The sequence below is a fragment of the Equus przewalskii genome, chromosome 9 (genome assembly GCF_037783145.1).
Source record: "Equus przewalskii isolate Varuska chromosome 9, EquPr2, whole genome shotgun sequence".
Classification (NCBI taxonomy): Eukaryota; Metazoa; Chordata; class Mammalia; order Perissodactyla; family Equidae; genus Equus; species Equus przewalskii.
This window is the reverse complement of record NC_091839.1, coordinates 33079212-33102523: the sequence shown is the minus strand read 5'-3', so window position 1 is coordinate 33102523 and position 23312 is coordinate 33079212. Positions and strand designations below refer to the sequence as shown.

At 38.9% G+C, this 23312-nt stretch overlaps 1 long non-coding RNA gene across 1 annotated transcript in view; it reads right to left on the bottom strand.

Annotated features, from left to right (window-relative positions):
• Window positions 1-220: 220 nt before the first annotated feature.
• Window positions 221-23312, bottom strand: part of LOC139073613 (uncharacterized) — a 37190-nt gene continuing 14098 nt past the window's right edge. The window contains exons 3-6 of the long non-coding RNA XR_011522530.1: window positions 5507-5933; window positions 3783-3915; window positions 2502-2659; window positions 221-1766 (exon numbers count right to left, since the gene is read on the bottom strand). This is a non-coding gene — a long non-coding RNA (uncharacterized lncRNA). The remainder of the gene's footprint in view (window positions 1767-2501; window positions 2660-3782; window positions 3916-5506; window positions 5934-23312) is intronic.

Below are 23312 nucleotides of genomic sequence, written 5' to 3'. Positions count from 1 at the left end.
GTAGGCGTCCCACGTATAAAGTAGAGGAAGATGGGCACCGATGTTAGCTCAGGGCCAGTCTTCCTCAGCGAAAAGAGAAGGATTGGTGACAGATGTTAGCTCAGGGCTAATCTTCCTCAAAAAAAAAAAATACTGTATCATGTACCAAGTATGTGGTAGTTGAGGTACTATCAATGTAGGAAAAAAATGAAAAGACAACATAATAAAAATCTACGATAAATTATATAATACTTTAAAATCTATTTATAACTTTTTAATCAAAACACATAGAAATATTTGTAAAAAAGTGATCACACATTTGTAAGAGACATAGCATGGTTAAGACTGTAGACTCTGAGATTGCATTAGCTGGATTGAACACAGTTTACCCATTTGCTAGCTTCCTGATCTTGAGCAACTTATTTAACCTCTCTGAGGCTGTTTGCTCACCTGTAAGATGGGGTTATCGTTCTGCTTACCTCACAGCATTTTTGTGAGGATTAAATGAGATAATGCATGCAATGGGCTTGGCACAGTGCAGAATATAACTCGTCATTAACATTGTTCATTCAGGTTACAGACATACTTGGTGTAACAGTGATTCATATGTTCTTGCAATAATTCAATGGCTTCTTAGGAATATGAAGCCCACAGGTCAGAAAACACTGCAACAAAGCAGGAACTGTGCTGTGGGGCGCCTTTAGAAAGAATAATAGAGAACTATCTTGTTACTGAAGGAGCTGGAGTTTGGAACTTGGAAGACTCTGGAAGAAAGTCCCTCCTCAGGAACTGTGGTTGGCCAATGGAGCAGCCCCTGGAAGGCCCTGTCATGAGGAACAAAGAGGGGAGCCCACTAACTGGATTAGCTCCTGGGAGCTGGCACCGCTGCTGACAAGAGCTCTGTCACGACGCTTGGTAGTGTTCTGCCCCAAGGACCTGCTGACCACACAGGCAGGGAGGGTTGCTTACAGAAGGGGCACTGGGGAAATCCAAATATTCAGGCTTTCTGATTCTGTCTTCCCATTATGGCCTCTTGCTTGCAAAGAAGAGTGTTGGCCCCAATTCTCCATGCAACATCCAAAGGAGGGGCAAAAATCTACGCTCTGTCCACACACCCTCATGGGGAGGGTCAATAATCATTTCCCACCAGGAAAGTTGGAGGCCAGAAACTGGACTAGGATTCAAGCCAGTTTAGAAATTTGATCTAGAATCTGGTCCTCAGGCTTCTAGAAAATTATTCAAGTCTTTTATCTGGGGCGGATGCCAGAGTTTTCTTTTCAAATACTCCGTGAAAAGTGATGCTGCTGCTGCTGCTCATTTTTATGCATTTACATGCATCCACAATATCACTTTTATTATAAGAATACCTTAGCAATAACTAATGAGAACATATCAGGTGATTTTGAATAACATAAATGTTTTCCCAAGACTGGGGACAGTTTCTCAGTTCAAATCCCAGTTCTAGCACCAGATAGGTTTTCTCTAAGCTCAATTTGTTCTCTGAAATTGAGACAGTAGAAGCAGAGGTTCTCAAGGTCACTTCCGGCTCTCACATCCTCTGATGAGACCACTCTATGATAAGGTCCCAGACATGAGGGCCAGGGCTTGCCCTCCCTGGGTCTCCTCTGAAGCCTTTGGAATCTCTCCCCCCTCAGCTTGCAATGCTTCCTCCAGGACGTGCTTCAACAGGGCCAAGGAGAACTTATGACTGGAAACGCGAGGCTGGAAGGATAGCGTTCTTTCTCAAAAAACAACACTGCACATCGAAATCATCCAATGAAGCTGACCTGAGAAAAGATATCACAGTTTTCCTAAAAAATCAGAAGGATTGTCAGTTGGAAGTAGATTAGATATGTTTATAATGGAACCAGAGACTACAGTTTAAACAAATGAATTGAAGTTAAAGTCATATTTTTTAAACATACGAGTTTATATTTACATTAACTATTATAAGGAGGCTGTTTTATAGGTTCTTCAAGTATAAAGGGATGGGATTTAAATTTGATGACTTTCCAGTTTGAGGTTCTTTTCTTCTACTCCAGAATCATATGCAGGTGGTGTTAGCATTCTGCTAGTGTTTGGTGAACTGTTTAAATCTAATAACTTGATTTCAGAGTATAACAAAGGATACGCTTTCTGATCTAAGAGTCTAAGCCTCTAGGAAATAAGAATGTATTTAAATGAACTGTTAAACCAAATAAAAAGTAGGTATTTAGTTTATGTGATTAAATCTTAATATTTTTTGTCAACATGAACACATAGCTTGATATTTAAAGTTAATATGGTTTCTGTTCACATGTTTCTTGAGAAATTGAAAATGGCTCAAGCTTTAGATTTGAACTTGTATAAGGAAATGTCAATGCAAATAATCCATAATCAATCTATAAATCAAAATTGGGGTGAGTATATTATGAGCCAGATCTGAGGACTAGCCCAGGGCCTTCCTTCCCCAAGGAAGGAAGGGCACCAAAGAATTGGGGTGTGCAGAGTAGTTATATACTGTCTTGGAACAAAGAGCATACATCACAAATGATAGGAATGTCCCATTTACGATTGTCATGAGATGTTTAGCTGGCACAGCAGATCGGTGGTCAGCAGGTCAGTGGTCACAAAGTGAGTGGTCACAAGGTGAGCACAGCAGGTCAGTAACGCATCCTTAGTTTAGGGAGAGATGCTTATCCTAAAGGAAACGCCAACATGAGGGAGGTTACATTCCCATCTTTGGGTGCATCATTCTTGTCATTGAGACAGAGTAAATATTTAAAGCAGATGTACAACACATGCTCAATAGGCCACGCCAGGCATTTTTTGGAAACACAAGGTCAGGCCAGATTAGTTTTAACCCAAATGGCTTCCTCAAATATTCCAATATATCCTATTGCTTGCCATTCATTTCACATTTTCCCCCTTTTGATCTATAATCTTTTGATAGAAAGCACTGATGATCAAAATACTATCCCTCAGTGCCAGGGTGGTTGCTGCCACCTCAGTGCTAGGCTTTTCCCTCACTTATTTGCCTAGTTATCCATGTTGGGGGGAAACAGTCAGACAAGCATAGAGGTATACCTTAACAGAGGAAGCCTTTAAGAGGCTTTAATGTTATATAATGGACTCCTTATGTTCACATTGTTTACAATTACGAAAGATTCATTTAAGACATTCACCTGCTGTTTCACGTGCTTTAGCAGAGATGACACATTGGAAGATTCATCTGGTATGAAAACACAGCATTCAGTCTGAACGATTGTATATGTACCACCTTGGGATGCAGTTAAAATATCTAAAGCCATTCTGTTTTAAAGGACAGCCTTTTTCATTAAGGACATTTCAGTATTTAATAAGGCTATTCCTGATTGACTGTCATTAAGGGCTTGTTGACTTAATTTAGTCAGGGCTTCTATATGTGATAATGACATCTTCTAGCCCCAAGGAAGGAACAAATATAGCCACTAGGTGGCCACACCAGTGGAACACTGAATGAGCCCACCTGGCCTTAAAGAGAGGAAGATTGTTGCAGGTGTTAGCTCAGTGTGACTCCTTCCCTGCATCCAAGGGAAGCTCAGGGTGCAGTGTTTTAGCCATCCAGACAGTAGCCAAGGCCAGAGATTTGTTCTACACAACCACTGAGTTCCATTAGGAGCCACTCAAAAAATGCCTGCCTTTGAGACCAGTCTGTTCCAAATCAATCACTTTCTCTAAGTATAATAGTATTCTGAAAACCTTAAAAGGAACAGTTATAAAATAGGTACAGTTTAAGCACTACAAAGGTTTAAATGAGGAGATATAAGGTTGGGAATACAGGCCTGGTCCAGAGTCTTGGGACAGCTGTCTACAACAGAGGCTGTCTTCTTTTCATCCTGGTTTGGAAATATTTGCATTGGTCAGTTGAAGTCAAGTATCAGAAACAGGAACTGAAAGCCACTCAGGTGCAGAAGCCTTTTTTAAATGAAAAATGTGAATCCATGAGTCTATGCCGTTTGATTCTGCAGCGCATATGCCTTTTGATTCTGCAGCGCATGAATTGGTTAAAAGTACCCAGTATGGTCCTTTCCAACATGGCTGCAGAGAGTCTTTTATTTGATGCCACTTCCAAGAAATAAATTCTCCAGGTTATAGTCCATGATCCTTAAGGTCTTCATCTACCAGGAGCTCTCTGTGAAAAGAATCAGCTACCAACCTCTCAATTCTTGTAAGTGTCTCGATGACACCTTGACAATAATTAAGCTCTCTCCTTTAAGCAAAGTTAGTTCACACATTCCTTCATCTAATTGCATAGGCCATTCCATTATTATCTCCAGAGGGACAGCCGATGTTCACCAAAGGGTGTAGATCTAAGATTGAGGAGCACGAGCAGGAGAGCTTTTGGCCATGAGAGATTAAATGCTTCTGAAAGCTTTGCCAATTGGGTTTTGATTTTGCCATTAGCTCTTTCCACCAATCCTGAGGATTGGAGATAGTAAGCATAGTAGAAATGCTGCGTTATTGGCCAAATGTTACAAATAGATTTAATTATTTGTCTGGAGAAATGAGTTCCCCAGTCACTATGGGACTCCATAGGAATTCTCCACACAGGAACTATTCTCTCCAACGATAATTTACCTAAACCCATCACTCTTCTGCAAGGAAAGGCCTCAACCCAACATGAGAACATACAGGTCACTACAAGATATATTTATCCTTGAGATGGTGGCATTTGAACAAAGTCTAATTGCTATACCTCAAAGGCTCCCTTAGAAAGGGGAAAGTGGCCTTGTGATTCATGAAATAGTTTCCCTGAATTTTACTTTGGCCATATAGTGCAACAAGTACAGGCTTTATGGGTCACTGTGGGAGAAAGTATCCAAAAGTATTGTTTTCCCCCTTTTATTGTCACCTTTATTTCTCCTTCTGTGGTGACTTTTTTGAATATTTAGAAGGAAATCTTTTACTGGGTTAGCAGAGTTAAAAGAAAGTAGTGGGCATTCTCGAGGCTGGACAGCATATCCAACTTGATAGCATCCTTACTTATTGTTTAAGTAAGACCCATCTCTAAGCTGAATTAGATAAAAGAATACAGTCATGGTCTTTTCCTCTCGTGATGTTGGAAAGAAGGTAGCAGGCTTAAGATAGTGAATAATATTTACCTATGTAATACAACCTGAGAAGGTTTATCATCATTTACTTGACAATGCTTCACATGCAATTTAGCATACCAAACAAGCCTAATAAGTACCTCCCCCTTTATAGGAAGAGAGAACAAATTTCTTTAAGTTCCAGGGGCCCTCTGAAAATTCTCAGAGAAATTTTTTTGAAGTCCAAATAAAAACTTCATTTAGGATATGAATTTTGGGGGGGCTTGTCAGAAATATCAAAAAGTTTTAAAGCACTTGGTCAAACAAGATCAAGGGGTTGCTGATGTTGCCGAGAAACAAAGGTCGCTGTAAAACAATGCTTAGTTATCCATTCAACCAAAGTAAGACTCACTCAAAAGTAAAGAAAACCTGTTATAACCTCTATCAAAAACAGACTAAAAGTTCAGGAAAATTACCTTTTTTTTTTTGCCTTTCCTCATGGATCTTTTTTTTTAAATTGAGTTCATAATAGTTTACATCATTGTGAAATTTCAGTTGTACATTATTTCTTGTCTGTCACCACATAAGTGCTCCCCTTCACTCCCTGTGCCCATCCTCCTACCCCCTTCCCCTGGTAACCACTGAACTTTTCTCTTTCTCCGTGGGTTTGTTTATATTCCACATATGAGTGAAATCATCTGGTGTTTCTCTTTCTCAATCTGGCTTATTTTGCTTAGCATAATTCCCTCCAGGTCCATCCATGTTGTTGCAAATGGGATGATTTTGTCTTTTTTATGGCTGAGTAGTATTCCATTGTATATATATATATACGACATCTTCTTTATCCAATCATCAGTTGACGGCACTTGGATTGTTTCCATGTCTTGGCTATTGTGAATAGTGCTGCAGTGAACATAAGAGTACATATGTTACTTTGGATATTGGTTTTAAGTTGTTTGGGTAGATACCCAGTAGTGGGATAGCTGGGTCATATGGTAGTTCTAGAAACTTATCCTTTTTAAGAGAAAACCAAATTCTAATTTTTGTACCAGCTTAGTTCTGACATTAAAACTCATTTACTTAATTAGATTTACTTCAATCTTAGCCAAATTGACCATGCATAAAACTCTTTCCTCAGGATTCCTCTTCAACAAACCTTCTATACCTTTCTTTTTGCATTCAGAATTTGTCCCATGCCTTTCTTTTTTCCTCATAGTACTTTGGGACAAATTTATCTTTCTTAAAACAAACAAAAATATTTCCATTCTTTATAACTTCTTTACTGAAAATATACATCTTTCCTTGAAAAGAAATATATTTTCCTTAATTTTTAGTAGCTTTGATCACATATATTAGAATTTTTAACCCTTAGAAACCTTAATTTTTAGTGAAAACCAAGAAGTAAGCAGTTATAAACTTTCTTTTACATTAGCATTTTGTGGCTTGGAAAATTTAAATGTATCTTTTATAATTTCTAGAAACATGTTACTTTATAGTACAAGTTTTTAATAAAACACAAAACATGGGGGCTGGCCCAGCGGCACAGCTGTTGAGTGCGCACGTTCCTCTTCTCGGCGGCCCTGGGTTTGCCGGTTCGGATTCCACGTGTGGACATGGCACCACTTGGCAAAAGCCATGCTGTGGTGGGCGTCCCACATATAAGGTGGAGGACAATGGGCATGGATGTTGGCTCAGGGCTGGTCTTCCTCAGCAAAAGGAGGAGGATTGACAGTAGTTAGCTCAGGGCTAATCTTCCTCAAAAAAAAACCAAAAAAACCCCACAAGATATATTTACCATTAGACTCAAACACCCTTTAGTTTCCCTGTAATAAGATGCCAAAAGTAGAAAAACCTATATTTAATAATTACTCTCTAATATTTTCTCTTATTTGTAAATGATCTAGATACTCAATGAATTTTTATCATTTAAATTAACCTAGCAAAACTTCAAAGTTTCAAGTTACCAAAGAGATTTTGGAAGCTGTTTTAAATACTTAAACCATAACACATAATTATCATTAAAAGTTCACCCAACACTCATCTTTTTCACATCTATTTAGTTACTTATTCCAAATAATTATTTACATTGTCCACAAGGCTTTATGAGACATTAGGCAAAATTAGCCATCATTTTAAGTTATTACTTTTTGTTAACCGGTTTTGTAATTGAGATAACACCAGATTATTTGACCAATAAATGTAGAATAAAGGCTGCATGTCTGCATCATAACCAATGCTGATAGGTTTGAGGACATGCCTATTTTAATCAAACCAATAATCTTAAATAGGCTTTCATCTACCAAAGATTAATTTTTCTTCTTCTTCTTTTTTGGCACCTGAGCTAACAACTCTTGCCAATCTTTTTTTTTCCTGCTTTTTCTCCTCAAATCCCCCCAGTACGTAGTTGTATATTTTAGTTGTGGGTCCTTCTAGTTGTGGCATGTGGGATGCCACCTCAGCGTGGCCTGATGAGCAGTGCCATGTCCATGCCCAGGATCCAAACCAGCGAAACCCTGGGCTGCCAAAGCGGAGTGTGCGAACTCAGCCACAGGGCTGGCCCCTACCAAAGATTAATTTCATCATGTTAACCTAAAAGACATTTGGGTTAGTTTCTAATACATTTAGAAATAATTTGTGGCAGTGGTTACTTTAAGCCAATTAAATGAAGCTCTTAATTTTGGCCATATCATCAGGAGGTAAGATATTACACACATATAACATACATAGACACACATACACAGAGACTTCACAGCTATTGTCTTCAAATTACTGCCATGAATCAGGTACAGTAACACAAAGCTTCCTAGTTATGAATCCAAATTTTGTTGTAAGACTTTTCTACTAATATTTGTGGAGAAGACACTCAAGACATTAGATGTGGCAAGGGCACTCTTATGGCCATTTTTCTTTCCTTTTTATTTCTTCAGTCTTAGGAATTGGTGATGGGCTAGAAAACAGTTCCCAGAGAGGCAAGACCATAATCCTTCTTGAGATAAAGGAACTGAGTGGAATCTGAACTGCCTTGAGAGCTGCTTTTTAGTTTTGCAAGGGTTTGTAAGATGGGAACAGTTGCACTACCTGTCCAACTGCATCACCCTAATTTGTTTTTTTCCCTCTAGGTGCTTAGTTTTATTTTAACTTAGGGAAGAAGGCCTGGAAAGAAAATTCCTATCAGGCTCTGAATATCAGCTTCCAATCTGGCTGAATTTCTGATCAGAAGTTGCTAAATCCTTTCAAACACCTTGTCAGGTTTCAGCCTAGACAAACAGTAACTACCTGGTAGTACTGAACACTTCTAGTAATCTTTAACGTAGCAGCTTCCCAGAAAATCTCTCAGAGTCTCATTAACTCTAGGAGTAGATTATGCAGGTGTCTGTAAAGCCATGGGCTAATATTTTCCTTTAGTTATCTTTTATAACAATTTATATTAGCTTTGCAAGCAAGCTTTCAATAAGGTTATTTTGGAGTTTTGAAATCTTTGCTTTTAAGTGCACTTCTCAAATGATCTTATCTAATTGGAACATTCCTTCTAAAGGCCAATGGAATTCCCCTGAAGCTGGTGGCAGTTTGGTGGGACCCTTAGCCATGAATGGAGTGCAGCCCACATTTCTGTCTGACTATCTCTGATGACAAAATGGGGTGCAACCACATTTTGTCTGACTGTATTTTGGGACCTCCAACCTGACAATTATTAAGCAAAGCCCTGAGGATATGAAACGAGCTTGGTAAGATTTTGTTGTTGTTGTTCTTTGTAAATATTTACAGCTTCCAGAACCTTTAGTTTGAGCAATTGTGCCGGAAGTTGGCGAGCTCAACTCTTTAAAAGTTTCTCTGTTATCCGGCTCCTAAAAAGGAGCCCCACAGTGGCCACTGGAATTTTAAATTATCATAGGTTATTTTTTTTTTTAAAGATTGGCACCTGAGCTAACATCTGTTGCCAATCTTCTTTTTTCTTCTTCTTCTTCTCCCCAAGGCCCCCTGGTATATAGTGCTATATTCTAGTTGTGAGTGCCTCCGACCATGCCACATGGGACACCACCCCAGCACAGTCCAATGAGCAGTGCCACGTCTGTGCCCAGGACCTGAACCAGTGAAACCCCGGGCCACCGAAGTAGAGTGCATGAACTCAACCACTCTGCCATGGGGCCAGCCCCCCCAGGTTATCTTGCCAGCCTTTTACAACTACCCTCATTTTGTTAAGCACTTGCAAGTTTCAGCATGAAGCCAGCTGGAGTTAAGAGATGAGGCTGCCCATTCGGAAACTGGTCAGCTTTTAGAGGTTCAATTTCCTACTTTTCTTTTAGTTTCGTTTTGCTATAAAGTTTGAAGAATTTCTAAGGACAGTGTCCTTAGTGGGTCAGAATTGTGCTGCTTGTGAGTGTTACTCCCTAAAGAAATGTTATAAACACTCTCTTACATGCCTCAGTTTCTCCAACCGGCTGTATAAGACCACCATGGGGGCTCAGAGCTTGAGTGACCAACCCGCATATGTGCTTCCCCAGATGAGCCTTTAATTAATTAACATGAATGACAGTGGAGTTCCCTATAGGACCACTATCCATAGTGAGGAATTTGACCCTCCAACACTGCCACTAAGCTTCTAGGTCACCTGAGAATGTCCTTCAGCTGGGAGGATCTGTGTCCCTATTCTTTGGAGCTGAACACATTCAGTCTTTCATTTCTCTATCAAGCAGTTTTCTCAGACTTTATAAACACAATTCTTTCCAATTTAAACTCAAATTAAAAGGTGAGCCTGTCTCATTCACTCCAAAGTTCCCCCTAGGCTCCCCTGGCCAAGGACATTCCCCCAGGGTTCTCTTTTCTAGGAATTCCCCCTAACTTCCTCTTACCTAGGGTATGTACCAGTAACCCCTTAAGACACCGAGTCTTAAGGTTTGAAACAGCTCACATAAACTCTGGACCATTGCTTAAAATAAGGAGATCTGGGTTTCAGGAGAACTCACCAGGGACACCTGAAGAATGCAGTGACCTGGGGTGGGGGGTGCTCAATGGGCCCCTATTGGTACCGAATGCCAGTTCAGTGTAGATTCCAGGTGGTCTCTGGTGGGTTTCTCTGAAACCCTGCCAATTGCGCAAAAGAATTTTGACACAAATAGTCCATAACCAACTTATAAATCAAAATTTGGGTGAGTTTGTTATGAGCCAGATCTGAAGACTAGCCCAGGGCCTTCCTTCCCCAAGGAAGGAAGGACACCAAAGAATTGGGGTGTACAGAGTGGTTATATACTGTCTTGGAACAAAGAGCATACATCACATATGAAAGGAATGTCCCTTTTACAATTGTCATGAGATGCTTAGCTGGCACAGCAGATCGGTGGTCAGCAGGTCAGTGGTCACAAAATGAGTGGTCACAAGGTGATCACCGCAGGTCAGTAATTAATCCTTAGTTTAGGAAGAGCTGTTTATCCTAAAGGAAATGTCAATATGGGGGAGGTTACATCTCTATCTTTAGGGGGATCATTCTTGTCTTTGGGACACAGTAAATTTTTTTTTAATTTTTATTGAGTTACCGATAAGCTACAATCTTGTGAAATTTCTGTTGTACATTGTTTGTCAGTCGTGTTGTAGGCGCACCCCTTCACTCTTTGTGCCCACCCCTCATCCCCCCCTTTCCCCTGGTAGCCACTAATCTGTTCTCTTTGTCTACATTTTTAAACTCCTCATATGAGTGGAGTCACACAGAGATTGTCCTTCTCTAATTTGCTTATCTCACTTAACATAAATCCCTCAAGGTCCATCCATGTTGTTGCAAATGGGACGATTTTCTTCTTTCTTTATGGCTGAGTAGTATTCCATTGTGTATATACATATATACCACATCTTCTTTATCCAATCATCTGTTGATGGGCACTTAGGTTGCTTCCACATCTTGGCTATTGCAAATAATGGGGCAATGAACATTGGGATGCATGGGATTTTTGGAATTGCTGACTTCAAGCTCTTTGGATAGATACCCAGTAGTGGGATAGCTGGGTTGTATGGTAGTTCTATTTTTAATTTTTTGAGGAATCTCCATACTGTTTTCCATAGTGGCTGCACCAGTTTGCATTCCCACCAGCACTGTATAAGTGTTCCTTTTTCTCCATAACCTCTCCAACATTTGTTACTATTAGTTTTAGATATTTTTGTCATTCTTATGGGTGTAAGGTGATATCTTAGTGTAGGTTTGATTTGCATTTCCCTGATGATCAGTGATGATGAACATCTTTTCATGTGCCTATTGGCCATCTGTATATCTTCTTTGGAGAAATGTCTGTCCATTTCTCCTCCCCATTTTTTGATCAGGTTGTTTAATTTTTTGTTGTTGAGTTGTGTGAGTTCTTTATATCTTATGGATATTAAGCCTTTGTCAGATGTATGACTTGAAAATATTTTTTCCCAGTTAGTGGGTTGTTTTTTTGTTTCAATCCTGTTTTCATTTGCCTTGAAGAAGCTCTTTAGTCTGATGAAGTCCCATTTGTTTATTCTTTCTATTGTTTCCCTTCTCTGAGAAGACTTGGTGTCCGAAAAGATCCTTTTAATACTGATGTCAAAGAGTGTACTGCCTACATTTTCCTCTAGAAGCCTTATGGTTTCAAGTCTCACCTTTAGGTCTTTGATCCATTTTGAGTTTATTTTGGTGAATGGTGAGAAAGAATGGTCAATTTTCATTCTTTTACATGAGGCTTTCCAGTTTTCCCAGCACCAGGGACACAGTAAATATTTAAAGCAGATGTACAATGCATGCTCAACAGGCCATGTCAGGCCCTTTTGGAAACACAAGGTCAGGCCAAATTAGTTTTAACCCAAATGGCTTCCTCATATCCTCCAATACATCCTATTGCTTGTCATTTATTTATCAGTACATTAGCCAGTAACACAGAGACCTGATGAAAGTGCCTCGGGCTGTTCACAGGTGGGCTGTGAAGACCGGTTCTTGACAGTTTCTTATTTCAAAAACTGTACTATAAAAACTCACCTTTTTAGATATGTACTCTCTAAACAATATAGAGCTTTAAGCAGGTTCCTCAGTTAATCTATACCATTTTGGGGACCTGTTCTATAAAAGTATTTCTCCTAGACATTAAAATAATAGATTGACTTTGCTAATTACATAAATAATATAAAATTTAAAATAGAACTAAAGTACAGAACCACTGCGTAAACATCAAATTAAAGTACCAAGAGTGACTATTCCATCCCTTCCTCCATGAAGCTCAAGTGATTGCCAAAAGCCTGTATGGAATTTCTGGCATTTAATTTTTCTGACCTCCAAAAATGGCAGTTTCACACAGTCCAACCTGATATGAAATGGGGATATGAGCAGCAGGAGAGTGATTTAAGCTAGCTGCTCAGAGAACATTTTTCCAGTTGGAAGAAAATCATTATTGGATAGAGCCTTAGAATAGCCGCTAGCAAGTTTGTGTCAAACGGTGCCACTCAAATGCAAAGGTCGCTATGTTTTCCTTTACAACACAATGAGAATATTTATGTGTGCTCTCCCTCCTTCCTCAGCCAGCATGTCTTCTCAACAAAGGTAACTTGGCTTACTCCCAGCACTGCTCTGAGCTGGTCTGATGAATGTCACCAATGACCTTCTCGGTTCCAAGCTCAAGGTACACTTGGGAGTTCTGTGCAGCACTGGATACTTCTTGGAGCTCTCTCTTCTCCCCCTCTGCCACTTCTCTTTCCTGGTTTACCCCTACCTCCTTCCATCTTCCTCTTCTCTGGTTCCCCGTTTAGGTGTTGGTGCTCCCCAAAGCTCTTCACTCATTTTCAGGAGTTTCTCCATGCCTTTCTCCGAACTCACAGCTTTCACTCCTATCTATATACATTCCTATACCTATAGCACCATTCGGGTTGTCTGCTCCAGCCTCTCACCTGGAAACCCAACTGTCAAGTGTCCCAAAGACATAGCCCTAACCTCCCCACCCCTCTGTGCTCCAATGGCACTGTGCTGATGACTTGTCCTAACATCACACTACACTGCTGGGGCTTAAAAATACATTATCATCATTTTATTGAAGACAGGGACTCTTTCGTATTCAACTTAGAGTTCCAAGCTCCTGGCAAAGCACTGGTGCACAGGAAACACCCACTAAATATGAGTGAGCAAGTACAAGTCTTGTGACGCTGCTGACTTGAACTTGACACAGAGCATCTCTGCTCTGCCTGGAGTGTTGCCTTCTTTCCTTGGCTTCTTAATATGTCTGGGTTGTGTTTTGGTTACTGGGTTGCTTTGTTTTCAACTTCCTGATTGTTGCTGGGTGATTTCCTTGGGACTCTCTCCTGGTTGCTATGCTTCACATACTCTGAGATTTCCATTTGTAGCTAAATGGTTCACATTTTTTATCAACCTCTGGAATGGAATAGGGCTTCAGAGAAGCTGAATTGCAACCGCACACATATTTGTGGACTCTAACAGGCAGGAAAGGAGTTTGGCAGGAGTCTCCTTATCTCTACCCAAAGTCATCCCATGTGTCTTATTTCACTGTCTGCCTCCTCCAAAAGGATTGCACTTTCCCAACATTCAACACTCTGGTTTGAATGTTTATTCCGTGGTAATGAATCTATGAACTTAAAAAATGAAGAGGTTTATTAACCTCAAAACAAAAATGAGAAAGCTGAAGGTTTTTTCTAGCTTTTGTGGGATAAAGCCTTTTGTTGTTGTTTTCCTTTTAAACTTTAAAACATACTCTATAACTGATTTTTTTTAATGAAAGACTTCTACTAACATGAGAATTTGGGAAAGACATCTAGATTATTTGCCTTTTACAAACATGTTATAGTAAACTTGCTTTATCTGGAAATGTTGGGAACTGAGATATCCTGATTAGCTGGATACTCTAATCAACCCAAAAACGTTTCTTAAATGCTTTCTCAGCACTGTCCTAGACATCCAGGGAAAATTCGAAGAATTTTAAAGTACAGTTGGGGCTGAAAAGTCTAAGACACATGTAGTAATTTGTGAACAATTCAAGATGATAGTGGTAGAACAGATAAATCCTCGAATGCGCCTTCAAAACTGACCAAAATACTATCACAACCCTCTAGTCAATCTATTCTCCCCTTCTCCAACGTGCGTATTCAAGCCTTCTCCACTCTCCTTGAACTTCTGATTCAGTGCTGTGGCTGCCACCACCTCAACCACTACCCTCCACTCACACTCCTTCCCTCTCCCTCCTTCCAGCTCCCCCACCCTCAGAGGGGTAACCTTGGCTCACATTCACAGGAGAGAAAACAACACACAAACTTCCTCATCCTCCTGATGCCAAAAATATCCACCTACCCCCATCCCTTTCACTCCATTCTAATATAATACACAAATCACCCCTTTCCTATGTAAGGTCAATCCATCCACAGTGTGAGGGATCCCTCCGCTCCTTTCATTCTCAGAATTCTTAAATAGGGACAACTATTCTCTCTCATGGCTTTTTTCACCATTTTCTTACTTTCTCCATCAGAATTTCCTAACAGTTTTTAAACATCTTCAAGACTTCCATTTAAAAATTGCAAGTTGCATTCCCCCACACAGAGACTCTCCCCCTTCACAGGCATATTTTGCAGAAACGTTGCCTACACATGCAGTGTCCATTTCCTCAACTCTCGTTCACTCACCAATCCAGTCTGGCTTCTGCCCCATCACTCCAGCAAAAGAGCTCTAGCAAATGTGACTGACGCACTCCATGAGGCTAAAGTCATTTGTTGTCTTCAGATAGCTTCAATTATCACTTACATAACAATAATTCACAGATCTATTTGTGAGAAATGACTCCAACTCTGAAGCCAGACTCCTCACATTTGAGTCATATCTCTACCACTTAATACTTCTATGCCTCAGAGAATTTCCTGAACCTCTCAAAGCTGTGGTTTCCTCATTTAAAAAATGTAAATAATAAGTAAGAACTAACCTCAAAGACCTTTAGGGATCAAATGAATTGAGTCTTTCACATACACATATAAATTAGTTAGGACAAGCCTAGAAACCACTATTATATGTTTAGCCCAAATCTTTATTCTGAACCCTGGACTCACATATTGAACTGCATCCTGGACATTTCCACTTGGATGTCTCAGAGGTACTGTATTAGTTTTCTATTATTGCTATAATAAAGTACGTCAAACTTAGTGGCTTAAAACAACTTAAATTTATTATCTTATAGTTCTGAAGGATGGAAGTTTGGCGTGGGTCTCAATGAACTAAAATCAAGGTATTGGTAGGGCTGATTTCCTTTCTGGAGGCTCAAGAGTGGAATCAGTTTCCTTGCCTTTTCCAGGTTCTAAAGGCCACCTGCATTCCTTGGGTTATGGGCCCCTTTCCCCATCTTCAAAGCCAGCAACATTGCATCCTCTCTCTGAGTCTCTTCTGCCCCCCATATTTTTTTAATTGAGGTGTAATTCACATACTATGAAATTCACTATTTTAAAGTGTAAAATCCAGTGGTGGTTAGTATATTTACAAAGTTATACAAGCATTCCACTAATTCCAGAACATTTCCATCACCCCAAAAAGACATCCCATACCCCCAGCTGTCCCTCCTCAGTCCTCCCTGCCCAGCCCCTGGGAACCACTAATCTCCTTTGTGTCTGTATGGATTTGCCTATTATGGACATTTCACATAAATGGAAGCATACAGTATGTGGCCTTTTATGTCTGGCTTCTTTTCACTTCTTTCACTTAGTATGTTTTCAAGGTTCATCCATGTGGTAGCATGTATCATGTATCAGTATTTCATTCCTTTTTATGGCTGAAAATACTCCATTGTATGGATACACCACATGCTGTTTATCTATTTATCACTTGATGGATATCTGGGTTGTTTCCACCTTTTGGCTACTATGGATAATGCTGTTATGAACATTCATGTACAAGTTTTTATATTAACATGTGTTTTTAATTCTCTTGGGTACATATCTAGGAGTAGAATCATATTGTAACACTATGTTTAATCTTTTCAGGAACTGCCAAACTGTTTTCCAAAGTGACTGAACCATTTTACATTCCAAACAGTAGTGTATGAGGATTTCAATTTCTTCAAATTCTAATCAACACTATTGTCTTTGTCTTTTTCTTTTTTATTTCTATAGCCATCCTAGTGGCTATGAAGTGGTATCTCACTGTGGTTTTGATTTGCATTTTCCTAATGACTGATGATGTTGGTAATCTTTTCATATGCTTATTGGCCATTTATGTATCTTCTTTGGAGAAATGTCTACTCAAATCTTTTGCTCTTTTTTAATTGAGTTTCTTGTCTGGATATTACACCCTTCTCAGATACATTATGTGTAAATATTTTCTCCCATACTGTGGGCTGTCTTTTCACTTTTTTGATAGTGTGCTTTGATGGACAAAAGTTTTTAATATATCTATTTTTCCTTGGTTGCTTGTGCTTTTGATGTCATGTCTAGGAAGCCATTACCTACTCAAAGTTCATGAAGATTTACACTTATGCTTTCTTCTAAGAGTTTTATAGTTTTAGCTCTTACATTTAGGTTTTTTGATCCATTTTGAGTTAATGTTTGTATATGGTGCAAGGAGGGGGTCCAAATCCATTATTTCACATGTGGATACCAAGTTGTCCCAGCTCTAGCTGTTGAAAAGACTATTTCTTCCCCATTCAATAGTCCTGGCACCCTTGTCAAAAATCAACTGGCCATAAGGTAAGCTCCTTCACATTGGTCTTGGTCATGATTTTTTGATTCGACACCAAAAGCAAAGGCAACAAATCAAAAATAAACAAATTGGACTACATCAAACTTAAAAGCTTCTGTACAGCAAAGGAAATCATCAAAAAAATGAAAAGGCAACCTACTGAATGGTAGAAAATATTTGCAAATCATATTCTGATAAGAGATTAATATCCAAAATATATGAAAACTCATCACAACTCAATAGCAAAAAAGCAAACAATTCAATTAAAAAATGGGCAGAGGATTTGAATAAGTATTTTTCCAAAGAAGAGACACAAGTGGCCAACAGGTACATGAAAAGATGCTCAGCATCACTAATCATCAGGGAAACGCAAATCAAAACCACAATGAGATATCACCTCACATCGGTTAGAATAGCTATTACAAAAAAAAAAAAAACCAAGAAATAACAAGTGTTGGCGAGGATGTGGAGAAAAGGAAACCCTTGTGCCCTGTTGGTGGGAATGTAAACTGGTGGAGCCACTATGGAAAACAGTATGGAGTTCCCTCGAAAAATTAAAAATACATCTACCATATCCAGCAATTCCACTTCTGGGTATTCATTCAAAGAAAATGAAAACACTAATTCAAAAAGATATATGCACCTCATGTTCATTGCAGCATTGTTTACAATAGCCAAGATACAGAAACAACCTGTTTCCATCAAGGGATGAGTGGATAAAAAAGATGTGGTATATATACACAGTGGAATATAATTGAGTCACAAAAAGAAGGAAATCCTGCCATTTGTGACAAGATGGATGGACCTTGAGCGCATGATGCTAAGTGAAATAAGTCAGACAGAAAAAGACAGATGCTGTATGATCTCATTTATACTTGGAATCTAAAACAATAACAACACAAACTCCACCAAGCTCATAGATACAGAGAACAGACTGGTGGTTGCCAGAGGTGGGGGTGAGGAGCGGGGATGAGTGAAATGGATGAAAGAAGTCAAAAGGTACAAACTTCCAAGTATGAAATAAATAAGTCCTGGGGATGTAATGGACAGCATGGTGACTATAGTTAATAATACTGTATTGCATATTTGAAAGTTGCAAAGAGAGTAAATCTCAGAAGTTCTCATCACAAGAAAAAAATGTTTTGTAACTCTGTATGGTGACAGATATAAATTAGACTTATAATAACGCTATATGTCAATTATACCTCAATTAAAAAAAGAAAAGAAAAAAGTCGATTGGTCATAGATGTATGAGTTAATTTCTGGACTCTACCTTCTATGCCATTGATCTTTATATTTATCTTAATGCCAGTACCACACTGCTGTTTCTTTGAAGTAAGTTTTGAAATCAGGAAATGTGAGTTCTCCCACTTTGTTCTTCCTTCTGAAGATGGTTTTCACTATTCTGGGTTCCTTGCAGTTCCATGTGAATTTTAGCATCAGCTCGCCCGTTTCTGTAAAAATGGCAGTTGGAATTTTGACAGGGATTGCATTGCATCTGTAGATCAATTTGGGTGGTATTGCCATCTTAACAATATTAAGTTTTCCAATCCAAGACCACAGGACATCTTTCCATTTATTTAGGTATTCTTTAATTCTTTTCAGCAACGTCCTGCAGTTTTCAGTGTTCAAGCTTTGCACCTCTTTGGTTAAATTTATTCCTGAGTATTTTCTTCTTGTTTAAGTTGTTGTAAATGAAGTTTTCTTGATTTCATTTTTGGATTGTTCCTTATAATGTATACAACACACCTCACTTTTGTATATTGATCTTGCATCCTGCAAATTTGCTGAACTTATGAGCTATAATAGCTTTTTTTGTAGCTTCTTTAGGGTTTTCTCTATATAAGATCATGTCATATGCAAGTAGAGAGAGTTTTATTTCTTCCTCTCCAATCTGGGTGACTGGTTTTTGTTATTTGTTTGTTTGTTTGTTGTCCTGTTGAATAGAAGTATTAGGAGCAGAAGTCCTTTGCTTGTTCCTGATCTTAGGGAAAAACTTTAAGTCTTTCATCATTAAGTATGATGTTAGCTGTAGGTTTTTCACAGATGCCCTTTATTAGTTTGAGGAAGTTCCCTTCTGCCTCTAGTTTGTTGAGTATTTTTATTATGAAAGGGTATTGGATTTAGTCAAATGCTTTTTCTGCTTCTATTGAAATGATCATGTGGGGTTTTTTCCTTTATTCTATAATATAGTATATTTCATTGATTCATTTCGTCTGTTGAAATAACCTCGGATTCCTGGAATAAATACCACTTGATTTATTCCATTAAAAAGGTGTATAATCCTTTTACATGTTGCTGAATTTGGTTTACTGATATTTTGTTGAAGATTCATAAGACATATTGGTCTGTAGTTTTCTTTCTTATGATATACTTTTCTGGCTTTGGTATCAGGGTCATAGTGGCCTCACAGAATGAGTTAGGAAGTGTTCTTTTCTCTTCTACTTTTGGAAGAGTTGTGAAGGATTGGTGCTAATTCTTCTTTAAATACATTGTAGAACTCACCAGTGAAGCCATCTGGTCCTGAGCTTTTCTTTGATGGAAGGTTTTTGATTACTGATTCAATCTCCTTACTTGTTATATAGGTCAATACACATTTTCGACGTCTTCTTGAGTCAGTGATGGTAATTTGTGTCTTTGTAAGAATTTGTCCAGTTCATCTAGGGAATCTAATTTGTTGGCATATCACTATTTATATTATTTCACTATAAGCTTCCTAATCCACCTCTTCCCTATAGTTATGCAGCACTGATCTGGCATACATTTTGTGTATCTTCCATGAATTCAATGCTGATGCTGCTCATGTGATGCTCCAAAACAACACCAAAACGATTGCTTAGTCATTCCTTCCTCAAAGGATCCTTTTCTCTTATCCTCAATTTCATCAAATCTGCCTTTAATAAGCTGTGACACCACTAAACCCTCCCTTCAATAACACTCATCACAATTGTAGTTTTATGTTTATTTGTGCTAAGTTTTATAGTCTCTATGTTTTGTGTCTTTTTTCCCACCAGTATCTCCCCAGTATCTAGCATAAATCTGGCACATAGTAGATAGTCAACGAATTTATTGAATAAATAATTTCATTGAATTGAATTGAAGTGAATGAACGAATTGATGAATTAATTGTGTTTTAAAGAACTCAAAGGATTGCGTAGTTCAAAGAAGTAAAAAGAAATCAATGAGAACCATACCATAATAGTCAGCAAAGGCCTGATGAGGCAAAAGTAAAACTGTTATAACAAGTTATAAATCATAAAAACAAGCAGTATGACTCTAGACCTTGAGTCTTCCATTGAATTGCATTCCAGAAATCTTATTTTAAAGTCCAATTAAACAAATTGTATTTGAGTGAGAGTTGCCATAGTGTCATCTTAGAACGCTATCACGGGTAGTAAATATTAAAACTGTTCCAAATATGATAATTCTTGGATACTTCAGATCACATCCTGGGAACGTGCAGTGCCTTAGGGACATCACAGCAAACTACAATTATCGCAGCACAACTCAGCGGTTACAGACAACACAGGCTTGCTTTCAGGGATCTGTCAAAAATGCTGCACCAGCATTGGGCCTCCCAGCCTTCTGCTATGCTCTGGGCTGAGAGAGACAATGCCCCGGCATAAAGCAAGCAGGCAGAAGTAGCTCTTACAATCCTTAGGGTATGAGGGCAGCCACTAACCCTTTCCCCAGAAAACGGCCTTCCCGCCACTAGTGGCACAAGTGTTTGATGTTATCCATGCTAATGACAGCATTAATGTAGTGGGAAGTATGACAGGTTTTGTCAGAAACTTGGGAGGGACTTAATCCTGCCTCCATCATTACCAGTTGCATGACCTTGGAAAATGCATTTGACCTCTGTAGAACATTAAGCCAGATAAGTCGTTGAAACATTTTCAGTAAGCTCTCCTGTTAACAATTTTTAACCATGGACCTTGTGCTTCAAAATATTATGTCTAGAAAAAGTCACTTAGTGAGCAATAATTAAGTGTTTCACTTTCTGTTTTGTGAAAAATTCTGACAAATCTCTAAGGGGGATTAGGAATGGTGGTGACACAAATGAGGGAAGCTGTAGTAGGCAGAGAGCAGTGCAGGTGACTGGGCTGGAGGGAGGTGTCAATCTCACCGAGTAATTCAGCAACAATTTGATGTCCTGTTTTTATGGAACAAAGACCTATAAAACTGAACACATTAAGGGAAAAAGCCCAGCAAGAGTATGATTTAGTCTAGGGATTTTGAAATCTTGAAAACAGCTCACAACACTCCATTACTATCTTCGTAATTATTCAAAGATCTCAGGCTGGACACCACCACACAGGACATCCCAGAAGTCCCTAGGAAAAGTGTGCTCCAGGATGAATTTCTATTCACTGAGCTTTGGGGTCCCGGCCTTCTACAGTCAAATTAAGGAATGTTTTTTTAGAGGGGGGTAGTTATCCCTTGTACATAGAAATCACATGTAAGAACCCTCCAACAATGAAATTACACAACTGAAAGGAAAATATATCTTTCTTGCAAATATTTACTTTATAAATATTTTCTGTCAGTGCTTTAAATTTATTTACATTACGCATTCTCAGTGGGGCACTACTACACCAAACAGGACAAAAATTGTTCCTTGGGGAGTGTTAAAAAAAATCTTAATATTGCAATGTTATATAGCCCTCTGAAGCTCAACCCTACCTAATAAAACCTTATTCCTTAGTATTTAATTCCTCCTGTTGGGTTTTGGGTTTTTAGGCGTATCACATGAGTAGCATTGACACTGAAATCAGGGAAGGTACACAAAATGTATGCCAGATCAGGTCTACAGAACCCCCGCTAACAGAAGACTGAGAATCAAGGACCTGCTCTTGCTCGACGGTTCCATCTCAGAGTCACATTTCAAGAGATGGCCTGCACATGGCTCTGGGCTGCTGCTGGCCTGCTGAAGGCTGTTGATGTTTGTTCTTCACGTTTCTGTGTGTGAGTGGACTTTGAGAATTAAATAAAAATAGTTTACATTTTATTATTTAACTCTACAAAAATTACTTGATACATTATCAGTTATGACAAGTGCTGAAAAGAAAAAGGTCAACAAAATCTGCGTATCTAGTAGCTAAATTAAAAGCTATGTTCTCACATCGAGCAAAAGTCTAAAGTTAAGTTTACTAAAAGTAATTAAGAAATTAATTTTTCAATAGCTTCACTCTTGCCAGAAAAATAACACTTTTGAGTGATTTTTTTAAAAATTTGGTTACATTACTATCATTATTATGTATTTATATACATTGCTAGAATTTGTCCCCTTTCTGGAATTTAGTTCCGTTAGACTTCTTTGCGTTCCACAGCCCTCTGGTTTTTTTTGAAATATGATTTTCTTAGTTTGTCTAATTTTTCCTCATTTAAGGATGGAAGTGGGGCTGGCCCCGTGGCCAAGTGGTTAAGTTCCCGTGCTCCGCTTCGGTGGCCCAGGGTTTCACTGGTTCGGATCCTGGGCGTGGACATGGCACCGCTCATCAGGTCACGCTGAGGCGGCGTCCCACATGTCACAACTAGAGGGACCCACAACTAAAATATACAACTATGTCCTGGGAGGCTTTGGGGAGAAAAAGGAAAAATAAAATCTTTAAAAAAGAAAAGGATGGAAGTGATTCTCTGTCACAACTTTCTACATTCTAACTGGAGCAGAATGCCATTTATTTTAATTTTGCCATTTTGATAAAGGGGAAAAGCCAATAGTATACAGGGATTTTATATTTGATTTAAACTTTTAAGGACATAAGGGCATGGCAGCATCTGTGATGAGAATTTCTCCAGTCCAAAGACACACTAGGCAATTTACTCTGAAGGGAGTCTCAGTACAGGGAAGGAGCCAAATGAAATTTTTAGAAATGGGCCACAAGACTGGGGACAATGCTGATTCTCAGACTGTGGGGCTAAAGCTCTTCAAGCCCTTCTTATGTAAAGTCACTTGGTCCTCACCTTCAGACTAAAGTTTCTCATGGTTTCCTTTTAGCATCACAAGCATATGTGAAGCCTCATTGGCTTTTTCTTTGGTCTAGCAAGAGATGTTGGTCAAAACAGTGTAAATGCCAGACTAGATCGAAGATCGAGAGAGGAGTTCTAGTTTCTGATTCCCTGTGTGGTGACCCTGTGTGGGGCACAGACTATGGAAGCCTGGAGCTAATCAGAGCATGTATCCTTCTGAAGTTCTGAGTTCTGAAAAGTGATCATTTTCCTCAATTGAGGGGTTCTTGTACACCAAGTAAAGGAAGTGATGAGTTAGCTGAAAACTGAATGTAAAAAATCTGAATAGAAAAAAATATAACATTTTGCTGTGTAATAAGATTTGATTTATTTATAACCCCATTCATCCTAAAGCTTTAAAATACTTCTTTGGAAACCACTGATCATTTCTCGAAGCTTCCTTTCAAGGCCAAGGTTATAAGTAAAGCCGCTAAGCTCCTTCCCCCTGGCTTTGGGAAACAGAGGCCAGTGAAACTCCCAATTTGTTCAGAGTCCAAAATACAAAAAGCAGTTCCAAACTTAATCAAAACGTTCAAAGCTCTTCCCATCATTAAGAGAGGCAAACAGCTTGTTCTGTTATTCTACTGTTACATGGTTAGACCCGAGACAAAGGAACTGCC